This window comes from Harpegnathos saltator, unplaced genomic scaffold (genome assembly GCF_003227715.2).
Source record: "Harpegnathos saltator strain DR-91 unplaced genomic scaffold, Hsal_v8.6 scaffold240, whole genome shotgun sequence".
NCBI classification, from domain to species: domain Eukaryota; kingdom Metazoa; phylum Arthropoda; class Insecta; order Hymenoptera; family Formicidae; genus Harpegnathos; species Harpegnathos saltator.
In genome coordinates, this window is record NW_020230029.1 from 312,854 (window position 1) to 330,116 (window position 17,263).

Genomic DNA, 17,263 nt, shown 5'->3' on the forward strand with positions numbered 1-17,263 from the left:
CGCTTACCGACAACTATCGGTGTCGTTAACTATTGCGCAGCTTTTGTATATCGTAGAAAACCTGCGCAACTCCGTTAACGATATCGATAGTTGTCGGTAAGCGTGTACAGAATTGAGGACCTGGGATAGAACCGTGAGCGACAGTTGGGGGAAGGGAGAATTTTTTGTTGATAATAATTAGTTGGAAAACGTGATTGGCTTATAATTACAAATAATTTGTTTTATTGATGATTAAGCGGAAGTTCACAATGAAATAAAATTTGTACGATTTTATAATGTGTACGTATATAAATGTATAAACAATCGCGGTCTGAGCAAAATTCCGTGTTTGTTACGTCCGACTGTGATCGAAAAGATTGGGCCACTGACACTGGATTTTACAATTAAGGAGGAATGCCAAGGGGGATAGGAAAAAGGAAGAAAAAGGAAAGGAAAAGAAAAGAGAGAGAAAAAAAGATGAAAAAAAAAATGAAAAATAAAAAAGAGGGCACTCAGGAGAAAATATAAATAACTTACTGCTGGTTCTCTGATCTTAGTCGACAATGAAAAATGTAATTGCTGGGTGTCTGTGAGGATGGACCCAAGTTTTGCGCCAAGAATAGGAAGCTGGTTTCGGCAGGATCGCTCGCAATGCCCCAAGAATGCACGAGATCGTTGCACAGAGTAATTAACGATTGAAGAAATACTGTTCTGTCTAAGCCGCTAGTAGGCTAGATTGTTAGGAGACCCTGAAGGGGTGCTGGAGAGAAGCTTCTGTTCTGGCTGCGGGTCGGTCGAGAAGTGAGCTGGCCTTTTGGCTTTTCTCAAAACGTTAGCTCGGTTGAGAGGATGGGGTGGTGGAAATTGCGTCAGGGGTCTAAGATCCATGTCCATCTGTTAGAACTTTGTTGTTGACATTTTCGGAGGTGGGGTTTTAGAGTTGCGTCAGGAGTCTAAGGTTTATTGGAACTTTTGTTGATAACATTTCCAAAGGGATTTTGGAGATATGTTGCAATATCTCTAAGATAATTGTCATGACGGGACGTGGAAAAGTTGTGAGTTCGTGAGGATTAACGAAATCAGATATCGACTAGTCAGTCCGGAAAGTGACTCAGCGGATCTTTCTGACAAACAACTAGAGGACTTTGGTCTAGGGGGAGATAAAAAAAGAGAGATCGGTATGTGGCGTCATCGTGCTCGAAGGGTCGCGGAACATGTTCGTTGAATATAACATTTGAACTATAGCGAGCAACATAAAATCAATTCGCTCTATTATAAAAGAATCTAGAAAACGCGGAGTCCGCAGGACGTAACACTCGCTAGTGTTGAATTTAACTTCAAATATATTTCTCTTTATTTCAGATTTTATTCTCAGGACCGAAGATTTTGATGAATCTGTTTTGAAAACAGCCAGGTCGAGCGTGCTTGGGTTATAATAACTTTTTAACAGACGTATAAATTGAATCCGCCGTCCGGCTCTCCTTGTTCTTTTCGGCATAAGAAGTTTTTGGTAATACTTATTTTAACAATATCTATAATAGGGTAGATAGAAGAGACGTGGTTAAGTTTAAAGAATAAAAAGGCGAACAGTGTTCGTGGTTTAAGCACTATCGTTCTTAGGGAAATGAGGAAGAATGGTGCTCGTGGTTCAAGCACGACACTCTTATGCCCGTTTCCTCCAAATTGGTTCAATTCTGAGTTCCTGTAAACTGCGTTCAATTGTGAACGGAGTTTAACTTTCAGTCAACTTATTTTGCTTTTCATCAACTTTACCTTCGTTCCGATCAGCTGAACGTACACTCAGAGGCAGGTATGGTGTCCCTCGGCGATGTCGTATACGCCTGTAAAACAATCGAAACCGATGACAGGTATATACGCATACGCATATGGGCGTACTGTACAGCGCGAGAGAAGCGAAGAAGGAGAAGTGGTGGGAGACGTTCCGATGTTGCATCCTTATCGCACGTCGCACGATCGAGAGAAAAAGCATTACCAGACGTGGTACGGTTAATGGTGTCCCCAATAGCTGTCTCATTCACTCTACGCTTGAATGCAGGCAATATGAGTGAGATAGCTATAGAAACACCGCGCTGTCTCTATAGGTGTCTCGCTCGCTCTAATAGCCATGTATCGCGCTTTCCTCTTTTCTTCTTAGCAGAAATGCCGATTAAGGAGGCAATCCTGTCGGTAGACCAGAAAAATAAGCTATTTTCGCGAATTTTTTTTTTCGGAAACTAAGCAGACGATTGATTTCAAACTTGATAAAAATAATAATATATATTTTATTGATGAGAATGAATTTTTATGGCGTTATAAAACAGAAAAGCGCAATACATTTTTTATGTCGTAAGATATGTCAAATTGCGAGCATAAATGCCATTGGCTATTACAGCGAATGAGACACCTATAGAGATAGCGCGGTGCATATAAAAAATTAATATTTTTTTATTTCGCTAGTTCACACGATAGATAGACATGTTTCGAATATGTAATTAGATGCTGAAGTCGATCGATCGACTCTTTTATATAAAAAAAAGTTTTTTCTCTGATTCCAGGAGATGCTATATAGCGTCTCGTTATTATTATTGTAATTTTTATTATTATTAAATGTCTCCTAATTTTTTTTTTATATTTTCAAGAGCGGAGCCTATATTTTAAACATTTTAAGGAAGATGTTGCATTTATTCTCCCTCCTTCTCATAGTCTTTTCAAAAGTAAAAATATGTTGCGTCTAAAAAGAATTGCACAATTTGACATATTTTACGGCATAAAATAAGTTTTTTTGTAAATTTTATAAAATATCGTTTTCTTGCAAATAAAATATTCTTAACGTAAAATCATCGATATTTATGACGATTTTTCAAATATAATTTTTAAATGCCTTAAAATATTAAAAAAGTAGTTCGTTTTTTATTTTCTTAATTCAAACGAGTTAGCGGCAAGTTCGTAGATTAATTATTTTACTTGCGTTTTTGTCCCAGTCTATCGTATTTCGAGATTTTATAGGAACCGTGAAACGGCGCGCGCCTAAACACGTCACGTCATTTTTTGTATATTTGCTACATTATTATTCATATAACGCTATAAAAATTCATTCTCATCAATAAAATATATATTATTATTTTTATCAAGTTTGAAATCAATCGTCTGCTTAGTTTCCGAAAAAAAAATTCGCGAAAATAGCTTATTTTTCTGGTCTACAGACAGGATTGCCTCCTTAATCAGCATTTTTGCTAAGAAGAAAAGAGGAAAGCGCGATACATGGCTATTAGAGCGAGCGAGATACCTATAGAGACAGCGCGGTGTTTCTATAGCTGTCTCACTCATATTGCCTGCATTCAAGCGTAGAGTGAATGAGACAGCTATTGGGGACACCATTAACCGTACCACGTCTGGTAATGCTTTCTCTCTCGATCGTGCGACATGCGATAAGGATGCAACATCGGAACGTCTCCCACCACTTCTCCTTCTTCGCTTCTTTCGCGCTGTACAGTACGCCCATATGCGTATACGTATATGCCTGTCATCGGTTTCGATTGTTTTACAGGCGTATACGGCATTGCCGAGGGACACCATATCTGCCTCTGAGTGTACACCTTATGCTAACTAAAATTATGTTTGTACCGAGTGATGTAATTGGTGCATAGCACTAAAAAGTGTATAAGTAGTAGTGTAAATATCAGGGCCGTTGAACTCCCGTATATATTTAGACCCAGTTCCACAACTTGCTTTAAACGGAGTTTAAAGCAAGTTGTGGAACTGGGCCTTAGCGTCCAACGTTTGTGGCGCTCTCTGAAATTTCTTCGGTGGTATTAAATTCAATATGACGTCATATGTCAATGTGTGTGTATGTACAGCTGTCTATGCACACATATTAACATGTATGTGCGTGTAGTATATACAGGGTGTCTCAGAACTTTGGGACACGGGCTCCGTAGGGACATAGAACTAAGTGAGAGGAACAAAAAATTCCTCTACCATAATGTGAAAGTCGTAATAGTTTTTTAATAATAACCGCGTAAAGTTTGGCGTTTTCCACGCCCATCGCGGCCTATAGACGCTCCGCGGCAAGCTATGTGCATAGGAGCTGAGAGATAACGCGGCTCGCGCTGACTGTCGCGATGGCGCTTTGACGCCGCGCGATGGTCAGCGCGAGCCGCGTTATCGCTCAACTCCTATGCACACAGCTTGCCACTTTATCGCTCAGCTCCTATGCACACAGCTTGCCGCGGAGCGTCTATAGGCCGCGATGGGCGTGGAAAACGCCAAACTTTACGCGGTTATTATAAAAAACTATTACGATTTTCACATTATGGTAGAAGACTTTTTTGTTCTTCTCACTTAGCTCTATGTCCCTACGGAGCCCGTGTCCCAAAGTTTTGAGACACCCTGTATAGGAAATACGAGGAATATTAATGCGAAGTAAAAATGCAGAAAATAATGTGTGAAATGTATATATTTGACGAAAAAAATGTAAATATGTATACATAAAGAAAATATTAATACCTTAAACATAAATATAAGGACAATAATTTGTTAATAATACTAAATTTTATAGTAATATTAAAAGAAATTTGTAATAAAATTATATATATTATCGCTGTCCCTAAAATGGTTGTAGCATACTCATAACTTTTTCTCCTCAGGTCCCTCCACTGGCTCCATTTTCAAATTCTTGAACCATTGTAGCCTACGTTCAGCATTTCGTGGGAATTTATGCGATGGCTGTCTTCTCTGTCGAACATCCTGGTACACAACATACTCGTGCCATCTTGATTTCACTGTTATGAGACCTATAAAAAATATAAACCTGTATTTAGTTAAACAGATATTTGCATCATCAGTACACAATATTACAGTATCACGCATACTCAAATAAAACAAGTTGTTTGTCGCTAACAGGGAAAAGATTTTGGTGGTTCTTGAGTAACTGTTTCTTCTTGTTTTTTCTTCTTCCCTTGTTGAAGTCTTCTTGTAGTCCTTCTGCGAGAGAGAGAGAGAGAGAGAGAGAGAGAAAGAGAGTACATAAATATCTTCATAAATTATATATATATATATATAGAGTAGATTCCATGAAGAAATTTTAGCTATCTATGTCTGCATGCAGCTCATGTTCAAAAAGCAACCAGCTAATATAACATGATTTGACATTACGTTCAAGGATAGTCATAACATATTCTTTTTGTTTTCAGTCATTAATCTGCTAAAATAGCTCGTTCACAAGGTGTATCAAATTTTTTAGCAGCAGATTAACAGTAGAAACTAAGCACAAACTTCATGCAGGCATGCATCGCTAAGAATTTCTGCAATCTTTATCAAACTTGCTCTTGCTATGTTAGTATATTGCAAAGCTTACTTTTATTTTTTACTTATTAGTCTCTGTTAGTAAAAAGTGGACAATTATACTAATGCATAATATTTATATATAAATACAATACAATATATAAAAACAAAACTTACACTTTGGTTGTCATTACTGGCAGTAATACTAAAAGTTTTTGGTAATTATCCAGTTTAGGGGCTCCGCCTTAGAATTCGATAAAAATAGACTCAATCAACGCGTTTTTTAATAAGGAGCAACTTTTTCCTCTGCGAAAATTGCCGCTCTTCACTGCGAAACGAAATAAAAATAGTTAAAGTTGAATGGTATAATAGGTTAAGAAACCTGTCAAGATTCCGGATGGGTTCGCAACTTTCCACGCGCAACGAGAACGGGAGGGTGCGGGAGGGGCGCCCCCCTCGCACCCCCCGTGTGTGTGTGTGTGTGTGTACATATGTTTGAGGCATTTTTATTTATTAAACCAACGAATATTGTACACTCATTAATTTAGTAAAGCAGAAAATTTTAGTACAATTTTAATAAGGTGAATATCTTTCATCAAATGTCATTAACTTATCAGTTTCGTCATAAAAAAATTATTAACAATTAAAGATCATAACTATCGATTCCACATTTATTTTTAATTTTTTAAATTTATCTTATTAAAATTGTACTAAAATTTTCTGCTTTACTAAATTAATGAGTGTACAATATTCGTTGGTTTAATAAATAAAAATGCCTCAAACATATGTACAAACACACACACACGGCGGGGTGCGAGGGGGGCCCCCCTCCCGCACCCTCCCGTTCTCGTTGCGCGTGGAAAGTTGCGAACCCATCCGGAATCTTGACAGGTTTCCTAACCTATTATACCAGTCAACTTTAACTATTTTTATTTCGTTTCGCAGTGAAGAGCGACAATTTTCGCAGAGGAAAAAGTTGCTCCTTATTAAAAAACGCATTGATTGAGTCTATTTTTATCGAATTCTAAGGCGGAGCCCCTAAACTGGATAATTACCAAGTTTTTCCTTCTCGCACCTGCTTCTTCTCGTGCTTCTTCCTTGTAACACCTCTTCTAACACTTTTTTTTTTTTATTGAAAAGCATTAAAGCGAACGCAACTGTAGCAATATGGCAGCCACAAATTAAGTCAGCGGCACACGGTGCTTGTTTTCGTGCTGGATTGCTTGTGGATGAAAATACTGCGTTCTGATTGGTATATTTTCGAAGATGGATGGAAATGCACCAATCAGAATGCAATATTTTCATCCAGCAAGCAATCCAGCACGAAAACAAGCACCGTATGCCGCTGGCTTTAGTTCCGATTTCTTACATCTCAGAATCCCATGTCCCATCTCAGAGAGCGCTTCTAACGCTAATCATTTTCACTCCATAAAGCCAGCGGCACACGGTGCTTGTTTTCGTGCTGGATTGCTTGCTGGATGAAAATACTACGTTCTGATTGGTATATTTTCGAAGATGGATGGAAATGCACCAATCAGAACGCAGTATTTTTATCCAGCAAGCAATCCAGCACAAAAACAAGCACCGTGTGCCGCTGGCTTTACTTAACTCGACCCAACCCTGGACATTTCGGAAGCACCCAGAGAGGAACGTGAGAGCGGCCAACACGGCGTTTTCGACGGCACCGACTTTCCGCACTGGGAAAAGGTGCCATCTACATCCATTTTGAGAGGAGAACTACGATTATATTCACTTTCAGGTTTCGGCGGTAAAACCTGCATATGGTGACAGTCCGTGCTATATCCACTTTTAGGCGGTTTATATCCGTGCTACAACCATAATAGCGTACACTCGCGAGCATAAAGGTTTGTGACCGTTTTTTTGCAACTTTCGGAACGCATCCTGACTCGAGAAGAATGAGAGTCACTGCTCCGCCTGTGGAGCACGCCTGCGCAGTGACTCACGACGAAAGGCGAGAAATGAAATATACGCGGTGAGACATATTATAATAATACAGACTCAGATGAAATGAATACTCCAGTATTAAATGGAAATGAGGGAACACAGAACAGACAAGAATCATCCGATGTAAGTCTTATACTCCGAAGGACATCCGAAAAAGGTAAAATACGAACTTAATTAAGAGAATTAAGCTGCATTACGATAATTACGATTCGGTTATATATTTATATATGATTTATTGTTCCAGCAACAGCCATCTTCTATAGAAGAAGCAATGATATCTGCCAACCACGTGTCAATAACATTCCACTCATCTAGACCCATTTCTATGCAGCACTTTGTGTGATCGGACCACGGCTCAGGACATTCGCTTACGCAATAGTAGCAGTCGCAATAGTAGTACCAATGTAGATATCTTCTCACATCCATGATGCTCGCAGAAATTATCGAAACGTTCGAAGAGATCAAACTGTATTCATTCAAACTGTAACTCTTACATAGCTGAAAAAGCGACTCGACTGAAATACAGGGGAAAATTCTTGGAACTTACATTGTACGATATTTCTGCATCATTGTTAACACATAATTGTTCTAATTCTCCTAATTCCAGCGTGGAGTCACCGCCTTCTTTATTATTTGGGCGTCTTGGATCTTGTTGTAATCCTCTATGTAATAAACCTACAGGCATCATTAGATTATGTGATTATATGTGACAATATTACAAAATATCTATTATTGTAATAGGTTTATACTTTATTTTAAAGTACACGAATAAAAAGGGATTTACTAACCCCTTTGAAGAATTCACCGCCGCCGATGCCCGCAATGTTTACATCGCGCCGATTGTGTTGATCGGTTCGCGAGCGACGACACTTTTTGCCCTTCGTTTGACGTTTGACGAATTTTCCGGGAATAAGAAGTCGGAATTTCGCGCTCAGCATTCACGATCCGTCATCATCCGACTAGTAATCATAGACACTTTATGAATCTGCAATTACTCTCGTCAATCTCTGTCTGTCTATCTATTTATTGTGTTGTTGTACATGTTACGGTTAAAGTGATAAATCCAGTTACTATGCATAACAACCGGTTATTATGCATAATAACCAATAGTTTTGGTTAATTTGATAAATTATTCATATTTTTGTAATTAAAACCCACGCGTAAATTAAAAGCTCGTAAGCTGCACACACGGTTATTAAAACCCACACGTAAGTTGCAAATGCGTTTTATATCGCGCGCTGTGCGTGCTCAATTACGCGTAAGTTTTAATAACAGTGCGTGCAGCTTACGCACTTTTAACTTACGCGTAGGTTTAATTGTTCATAAAATCTTGGCGCGGCTGCACCAAAAACTATATCGAACTAAAACTTGTTTAATACATATATGACAGCATTTTTATTATAATATATTCTATAATGAAGGTTTATAATTTATTTATTATAATACTATATAAACTGAAATGAAACATTATACCGTATATGTATAAAGAGAATTTACAAGAACATTTTATTATAATAAAAATGCTGCCATATATGTATTAAATGAGTTTTAGTTATGTTATGTTAGGTTAGTTATAAGTTTTACTTGTAAAAAAACTTATGTACACATATATACAATAAAAAAATAATTTGAGTTTGATACTTCTAAAAATAACACAATACGTGTTACGCTTGTACTTGGCGCCTTTTTTTTACCTTTTTGTTTAAAAAGGTAAGTTTTATATAATATTAAATATACGTACGTTTCACGTATAACGTGATTGACTTGGAGTACTCCGTGTCCACGCGTGTTATTCATAGCGACGTATTCATACTTTCCCTGTGGTGCGATTCTTTAACTCGTTATTGGAGTTAACGACAGTTTCGTTATCGTTGCGCAGCTTTTCTACGGTATAGAAAAGCTGCGCAACGATAACGAAGGTGTCGTTAACTCCAATGACGAGTTAAAGAATCGCGCCGCTGATCTGTTACATCGGATTCGATAATCTGCAAGGCACCTGAAACATAAAATGTGATATTCTCGAACAGCGTTCTTCTCAGGATTTTCTTGTCCAAAGAAAGATCAATGATGCGATCGCAGATCTCGTCTATGTCATGTCAATAGAGACAGTTTGAATTCGGCGTAATATGATTCTTGGAACAGACGTAAACAAGTATTGTGAAGTTTGAAGCGAGTCTCTCACAGGCATTCTTTGAAAACACGAGTTGTTTTCATTTTCAGCTAACGGACGACGCAGGCATCAACACTGATCGGCAAGGTCAGCGACTGGTGGGGGTAACCGTGCCTTCCCGATTGTTTGTTTTCGTACGCTTATATATGACTCCGTGATTGCGGAAAGGACATTGCGCCTCGGGACGACGAACGACGCGCATACCGCGACGCAGAGTAATCGGTTAATACGCGTTTCTTTGTCCCCGAATCTTACTTGCGCGAGTGTTAGAGCTAGAGTCAGTATCGTCGCCAGTGCTACGATGGAGTATCCGGGGGTGCTGCGACGGAGTAACCAGAAGGAGGACGTCGGATCGAGAAGTCAGGATGCAGAGAAGACTTGGAGCGCGCCGAGAGACGTGGACAGCGATACATCATATATGGTATTCGAGGTACCTCGAGTCATTATTATTACGCAGGATTTTTCTGATTTTAACGGACCTTACTCGAAGTAAGGACATACCCGAGTCGAAATTAGATCAGCATTCATAGTTTATAATCTGAAAAATAATAAAATAGCTTGAGATTTGATTATTCGTTAACCTAATTTCACGTAACATGAGTTCTACTTTACTTTTCTCATAAAATATGAATGTCTATTCAAGCAAGGTTGCTAAGGCAAGCTAAGGTTTATGAATACAAATTTGTAATTATATTCTCAATGAAAAATTGCACATAATTTAAAAAACTATGAATAATGATCTTAGAATCTGATATAAATTTTACAAGTGTTGATTTTTATTCGTCTAATAATGCTCAGATTGCTGTTTCCCTTTAGAATCTGCTAGAATGTCCGTTTCTCATTCTTGTTTATCTTTCTTATTGTACCGAATCTGAATTAAAATCTCTATTAGTGAAACAGCATTATTAGACATAACCGTTGTCTTTTTGCAGCTTCAGCTCTTTTAAGAGCTACAATTCTCATCATTCTCATTAGAAAAAAGAAAAGAAAAAAAAGAGAAGAAAAAAGGAAAAAAGAACTTTAAGAATGATGAGAATAAAAAGTGTTTTTCATCTCCCATTTCCTCTAATTCTTATATGATTATTTAATCCTTATAAAGTTCACAATACTTGTAAATCCTTTATCTCACGCGCAGTTCTAACAAAGACAGTTCTATTTACGTGTTTATCTTTGTTCTCTTTCTTGCGCTGTTAAGCAAATATATAATCAATATCAACAAAAATTGCTCATTTAAATTAAGAATATAAGGATTAAGTACATATACATTATCGAGATAAACGAGTATTAAATAACTGCGGAATACGTCGCTGTTGAAGACTCATCATGGGCGAGACTGCGAGAGTAGCCAGATGTAACGTTCAGGTAAGACAAAGCTTGTTCACTATTGCGCATCTAGATATTCTGCAATGATTTTTCAAATTGGATGCAATTTGCAGGATCAATGTAGAATTAATATTTCGACTCGGGAAAGACTCGGGAATGAGAACGAATTGTCATTGCACTTGGACAATCTTCTGACACTGATTTATGGTATTGATCGATATTCGATTTTCGGTACTGATTTACTCTTTCATTCCTCTACAAGAAAACAAAATTGATACGACTCGTTCATTTATCCGCGTTAATTTGATGAATAAATTAAATATTGATCGGTCTTCAATTTTCGGTACTGATTTATTCTCTCATTTCTCTATAAGACAAGAAAAATTGATACGAATCAATCGTTTATTCGAGTTAATTTATTGAGTAAACTAGAAAGATAAATACCCGAAACATGAGAACAAATTGTCATTGCACATGGACAATTTTCTGACACTGATTTACGGTATTAATCGATATTCGATTTTCGGTACTAATTTACTCTTTCATTTCTCTATAAAAAAAACAGAAAATTAATACGAATCGTTCATTTATCCGCGTTTGTTTGATGGAAAAATTAGGTATTGATCAGTCTTCGGTTTTCGGTACTGATTTATTCTCTCATTTCTTTATAAGAAAAGAAAAATTGGTACGGATCGTTCGTTTAACAGAGTTAATTTGTTAAGTAAATTAAAGGGGTAAGTACCTGAAAAATAAGAACAAATTGTCATTGCACTTGGACAATTCTCTGATACTGATTTACGGTATTAATCCGATATTCGATTTTCGGTACTGATTTATTCTTTCATTTCTCTATAAAAAAACAGAAAATTAATACGAATCGTTCATTTATCCGCGTTTGTTTGATGGAAAAATTACGTATTGATCAGTCTTCGGTTTTCGGTACTGATTTATTCTCTCATTTCTTTATAAGAAAAGAAAAATTGATACGGATCGTTCGTTTAACAGAGTTAATTTGTTAAGTAAATTAAAGGGGTAAGTACCTGAAAAATAAGAACAAATTGTCATTGCACTTGGACAATTCTCTGACACTGATTTACGGTATTAATCGATATTCGATTTTCGCTACTGATTTACTCTTTCATTTCTCTATAAGAAAACAGAAAATTAATACGAATCGTTCATTTTCCGCGTTAATTTGATGGAAAAATTACGTATTGATCGGTCTTCGGTTTTCGGTACTGATTTATTCTCTCATTTCTTTATAAGAAAAGAAAAATTGATACGGATCGTTCGTTTAAAAGAGTTAATTTGTTAAGTGAATTAAAGGGGTAAGTACCTGAAAAATAAGAACAAATTGTCATTGCACTTGGACAATTCTATGACACTGATTTACGGTATTAATCGATATTCGATTTTCGGTACTGATTTACTCTTTCATTTCTCTATAAGAAAACAGAAAATTAATACGAATCGTTCATTTATCCGCGTTAATTTGATGGAAAAATTACGTATTGATCAGTCTTCGGTTTTCGGTACTGATTTATTCTCTCATTTCTTTATAAGAAAAGAAAAATTGGTACGGATCGTTCGTTTAACAGAGTTAATTTGTTAAGTAAATTAAAGGGGTAAGTACCTGAAAAATAAGAACAAATTGTCATTGCACTTGGACAATTCTCTGACACTGATTTACGGTATTAATCGATATTCGATTTTCGCTACTGATTTACTCTTTCATTTCTCTATAAGAAAACAGAAAATTAATACGAATCGTTCATTTATCCGCGTTAATTTGATGGAAAAATTACGTATTGATCAGTCTTCGGTTTTCGGTACTGATTTATTCTCTCATTTCTTTATAAGAAAAGAAAAATTGGTACGGATCGTTCGTTTAACAGAGTTAATTTGTTAAGTAAATTAAAGGGGTAAGTACCTGAAAAATAAGAACAAATTGTCATTGCACTTGGACAATTCTCTGATACTGATTTACGGTATTAATCGATATTCGATTTTCGGTACTGATTTATTCTTTCATTTCTCTATAAAAAAACAGAAAATTAATACGAATCGTTCGTTTATCCGCGTTTGTTTGATGGAAAAATTACGTATTGATCAGTCTTCGGTTTTCGGTACTGATTTATTCTCTCATTTCTTTATAAGAAAAGAAAAATTGATACGGATCGTTCGTTTAACAGAGTTAATTTGTTAAGTAAATTAAAGGGGTAAGTACCTGAAAAATAAGAACAAATTGTCATTGCACTTGGACAATTCTCTGACACTGATTTACGGTATTAATCGATATTCGATTTTCGCTACTGATTTACTCTTTCATTTCTCTATAAGAAAACAGAAAATTAATACGAATCGTTCATTTTCCGCGTTAATTTGATGGAAAAATTACGTATTGATCGGTCTTCGGTTTTCGGTACTGATTTATTCTCTCATTTCTTTATAAGAAAAGAAAAATTGATACGGATCGTTCGTTTAAAAGAGTTAATTTGTTAAGTGAATTAAAGGGGTAAGTACCTGAAAAATAAGAACAAATTGTCATTGCACTTGGACAATTCTATGACACTGATTTACGGTATTAATCGATATTCGATTTTCGGTACTGATTTACTCTTTCATTTCTCTATAAGAAAACAGAAAATTAATACGAATCGTTCATTTATCCGCGTTAATTTGATGGAAAAATTACGTATTGATCAGTCTTCGGTTTTCGGTACTGATTTATTCTCTCATTTCTTTATAAGAAAGAAAAATTGGTACGGATCGTTCGTTTAACAGAGTTAATTTGTTAAGTAAATTAAAGGGGTAAGTACCTGAAAAATAAGAACAAATTGTCATTGCACTTGGACAATTCTCTGATACTGATTTACGGTATTAATCGATATTCGATTTTCGGTACTGATTTATTCTTTCATTTCTCTATAAAAAACAGAAAATTAATACGAATCGTTCATTTATCCGCGTTTGTTTGATGGAAAAATTACGTATTGATCAGTCTTCGGTTTTCGGTACTGATTTATTCTCTCATTTCTTTATAAGAAAAGAAAAATTGATACGGATCGTTCGTTTAACAGAGTTAATTTGTTAAGTAAATTAAAGGGGTAAGTACCTGAAAAATAAGAACAAATTGTCATTGCACTTGGACAATTCTCTGACACTGATTTACGGTATTAATCGATATTCGATTTTCGTACTGATTTACTCTTTCATTTCTCTATAAGAAAACAGAAAATTAATACGAATCGTTCATTTTCCGCGTTAATTTGATGGAAAAATTACGTATTGATCGGTCTTCGGTTTTCGGTACTCATTTATTCTCTCATTTCTTTATAAGAAAAGAAAAATTGATACGGATCGTTCGTTTAAAAGAGTTAATTAGTTAAGTAAATTAAAGGGGTAAGTACCTGAAAAATAAGAACAAATTGTCATTGCACTTGGACAATTCTCTGACACTGATTTACGGTATTAATCGATATTCGATTTTCGGTACTGATTTACTATTTCATTGCTCTATAAGAAAACAGAAAATTAATACGAATCGTTCATTTATCCGCGTTAATTCGATGGAAAATTACGTATTGATCAGTCTTCGGTTTTCGGTACTGATTATATTCTCTCATTTCTCTTCATTTCTTTATATAGAAAAGAAAAATGATACGGACCGTTCGTTTAACCGAGTTAANAACCCTACATTTTGGACTACATGGACGACCTCTACTCCCAGTAGAAGCGGAGATATCGACGGAGAAAGGTTGGAAAACTTTAACCTTCGATATCTCTTAAACGGTTAGAGATACAGGCTTCGGACAGGTACCAAATTAAAGCCCTTTCAAAACCCTACATTTTGGACTACATGGACGACCCTCTACTCCCAGTAGAAGCGGAGATATCGACGGATGAAGGCTGAATTCGACGGAGAAACGTTGGAAAACTTTAACCTTCGATATCTCCTAAACGGTTAGAGATACAGGCTTCGGACAGGTACCAAATTAAAGCCCTTCAAAACCTACATTTTGGACTACATGGACGACTCTCTACTCCCAGTAGAAGCGGAGATATTGACGGAGAATGGTTGGAAAATTTTAACCTTCGATATCTCCTAAACGGTTAGAGATACAGGCTTCGGACAGGTACCAAATTAAAGCCCTTTCAAAACCCTACATTTTGGACTACATGGACGACTCTCTACTCCCAGTAGAAGCGGAGATATCGACGGATGAATGCTGGAAATCGACGGAGAAACGTTGGAAAACTTTAACCTTCTATATCTCCTAAACGGTTAGAGATACAGGCTTCGGACTGGTACCAAATTAAAGCCCTTTCAAAACCCTACATTTTGGACTACATGTACGACTCTCTACTCCCAGTAGAAGCGGAGATATCGACGGATGAAGGCTGGATATCGACGGAGAAAGGTTGGAAAACTTTAACCTTCGATATCTCCTAAACGGTTAGAGATACAGGCTTCGGACAGGTACCAAATAAAGCCCTTTCAAAACCCTACATTTTGGACTACATGGACGACTCTCTACTCCCAGTAGAAGCGGAGATATCGTCGGAGAAAGGTTGGAAAACTTTAACTTCGATATCTCCTAAACGGTTAGAGATACAGGCTTCGGACAGGTACCAAATTAAAGCCCTTTCAAAACCCTACATTTTGGACTACATGTACGACTCTCTACTCCCAATAGAAGCGGAGATATCGACGGATGAAGGCTGGATATCGACGGAGAAAGGTTGCAAAACTTTAACCTTCGATATCTCCTAAACGGTTAGAGATACAGGCTTCGGACTGGTACCAAATTAAAGCCCTTTCAAAACCCTACATTTTGGACTACATGGACGACTCTCTACTCCCAGTAGAAGCGGAGATATCGACGGATGAAGGCTGGATATCGAGGAGAAAGGTTGGAAAACTTTAACCTTCGATATCTCCTAAACGGTTAGAGATACAGGCTTCGGACAGGTACCAAATTAAAGCCCTTTCAAAACCCTACATTTTGGACTACAATGACGACTCTCTACTCCCAGTAGAAGCGGAGATATCGTCGGAGAAAGGTTGGAAAACTTTAAACTTCGATATCTCCTAAACGGTTAGAGATACAGGCTTCGGACAGGTACCAAATTAAAGCCCTTTCAAAACCCTACATTTTGGACTACATGGACGACTCCTCTACTCCCAGTAGAAGCGGAGATATCGACGGATGAAGGCTGGATATCGACGGAGAAAGGTTGGAAAACTTTAACCTTCGATATCTCCTAAACGGTTAGAGATACAGGCTTCGGACTGGTACCAAATTAAAGCCCTTTCAAAACCCTACATTTTGGACTACATGGACGACTCTCTACTCCCAGTAGAAGCGGAGATATCGACGGAGAAAGGTTGGAAAACTTTAACCTTCGATATCTCCTAAACGGTTAGAGATACAGGCTTCGGACAGGTACCAAATTAAAGCCCTTTCAAAACCCTACATTTTGGACTACATGACGACCTCTACTCCCATAGAAGCGAGATATCGACGGATGAAGGCTGGATATCGACGGAGAAAGGTTGGAAAACTTTAACCTTCGATATCTCCTAAACGGTTAGAGATACAGGCTTCGGACAGGTACCAAATTAAAGCCCTTTCAAAACCCTACATTTTGGACTACAATGACGACCCTCTACTCCCATAGAAGCGGAAGACGATGAGGATATCGACGGAGAAAGGTTGAAAACTTTAACCTTCGATATCTCCTAAACGGTTAGAGATACAGGCTTCGGACAGGTACCAAATTAAAGCCCTTTCAAAACCCTACATTTTGGACTACATGGACGACTCTCTACTCCCAGTAGAAGCGGAGATATCGACGGATGAAGGCTGGAAATCGACGGAGAAACGTTGGAAAACTTTAACCTTCGATATCTCCTAAACGGTTAGAGATACAGGCTTCGGACTGGTACCAAATTAAAGCCCTTTCAAAACCCTACATTTTGGACTACATGGACGACTCTCTACTCCCAGTAGAAGCCGAGATATTGACGGAGAAAGGTTGGAAAATTTTAACCTTCGATATCTCCTAAACGGTTAGAGATACAGGCTTCGGACAGGTACCAAATTAAAGCCCTTTCAAAACCCTACATTTTGGACTACAATGACGACCCTCTACTCCCAATAGAAGCGGAGATATCGACGGATGAAGGCTGGATATCGACGGAGAAAGGTTGGAAAACTTTAACCTTCGATATCTCCTAAACGGTTAGAGATACAGGCTTCGGACAGGTACCAAATTAAAGCCCTTTCAAAACCCTACATTTTGGACTACATGGACGACTCTCTACTCCCAGTAGAAGCAGAGATATCGACGGATGAAGGCTGATATCGACGGAGAAAGGTTGGAAAACTTTAACCTTCGATATCTCCTAAACGGTTAGAGATACAGGCTTCGGACAGGTACCAAATTAAAGCCCTTTCAAAACCCTACATTTTGGACTACATGACGACCTCTACTCCCATAGAAGCGGAGATATCGTCGGAGAAATGTTGGAAAACTTTA

At 37.4% G+C, this 17,263-nt stretch overlaps 1 long non-coding RNA gene across 1 annotated transcript; it reads right to left on the reverse strand.

Annotated features, from left to right (window-relative positions):
* Window positions 1-4,612: 4,612 nt before the first annotated feature.
* Window positions 4,613-5,681, reverse strand: LOC112588541 (uncharacterized). Its single transcript, XR_003112912.1, has 3 exons — window positions 5,440-5,681; window positions 4,851-4,962; window positions 4,613-4,772 (listed from the first exon to the last, which is right to left on the reverse strand). It is a non-coding gene; the product is annotated as an uncharacterized LOC112588541 (long non-coding RNA).
* Window positions 5,682-17,263: the final 11,582 nt, after the last annotated feature.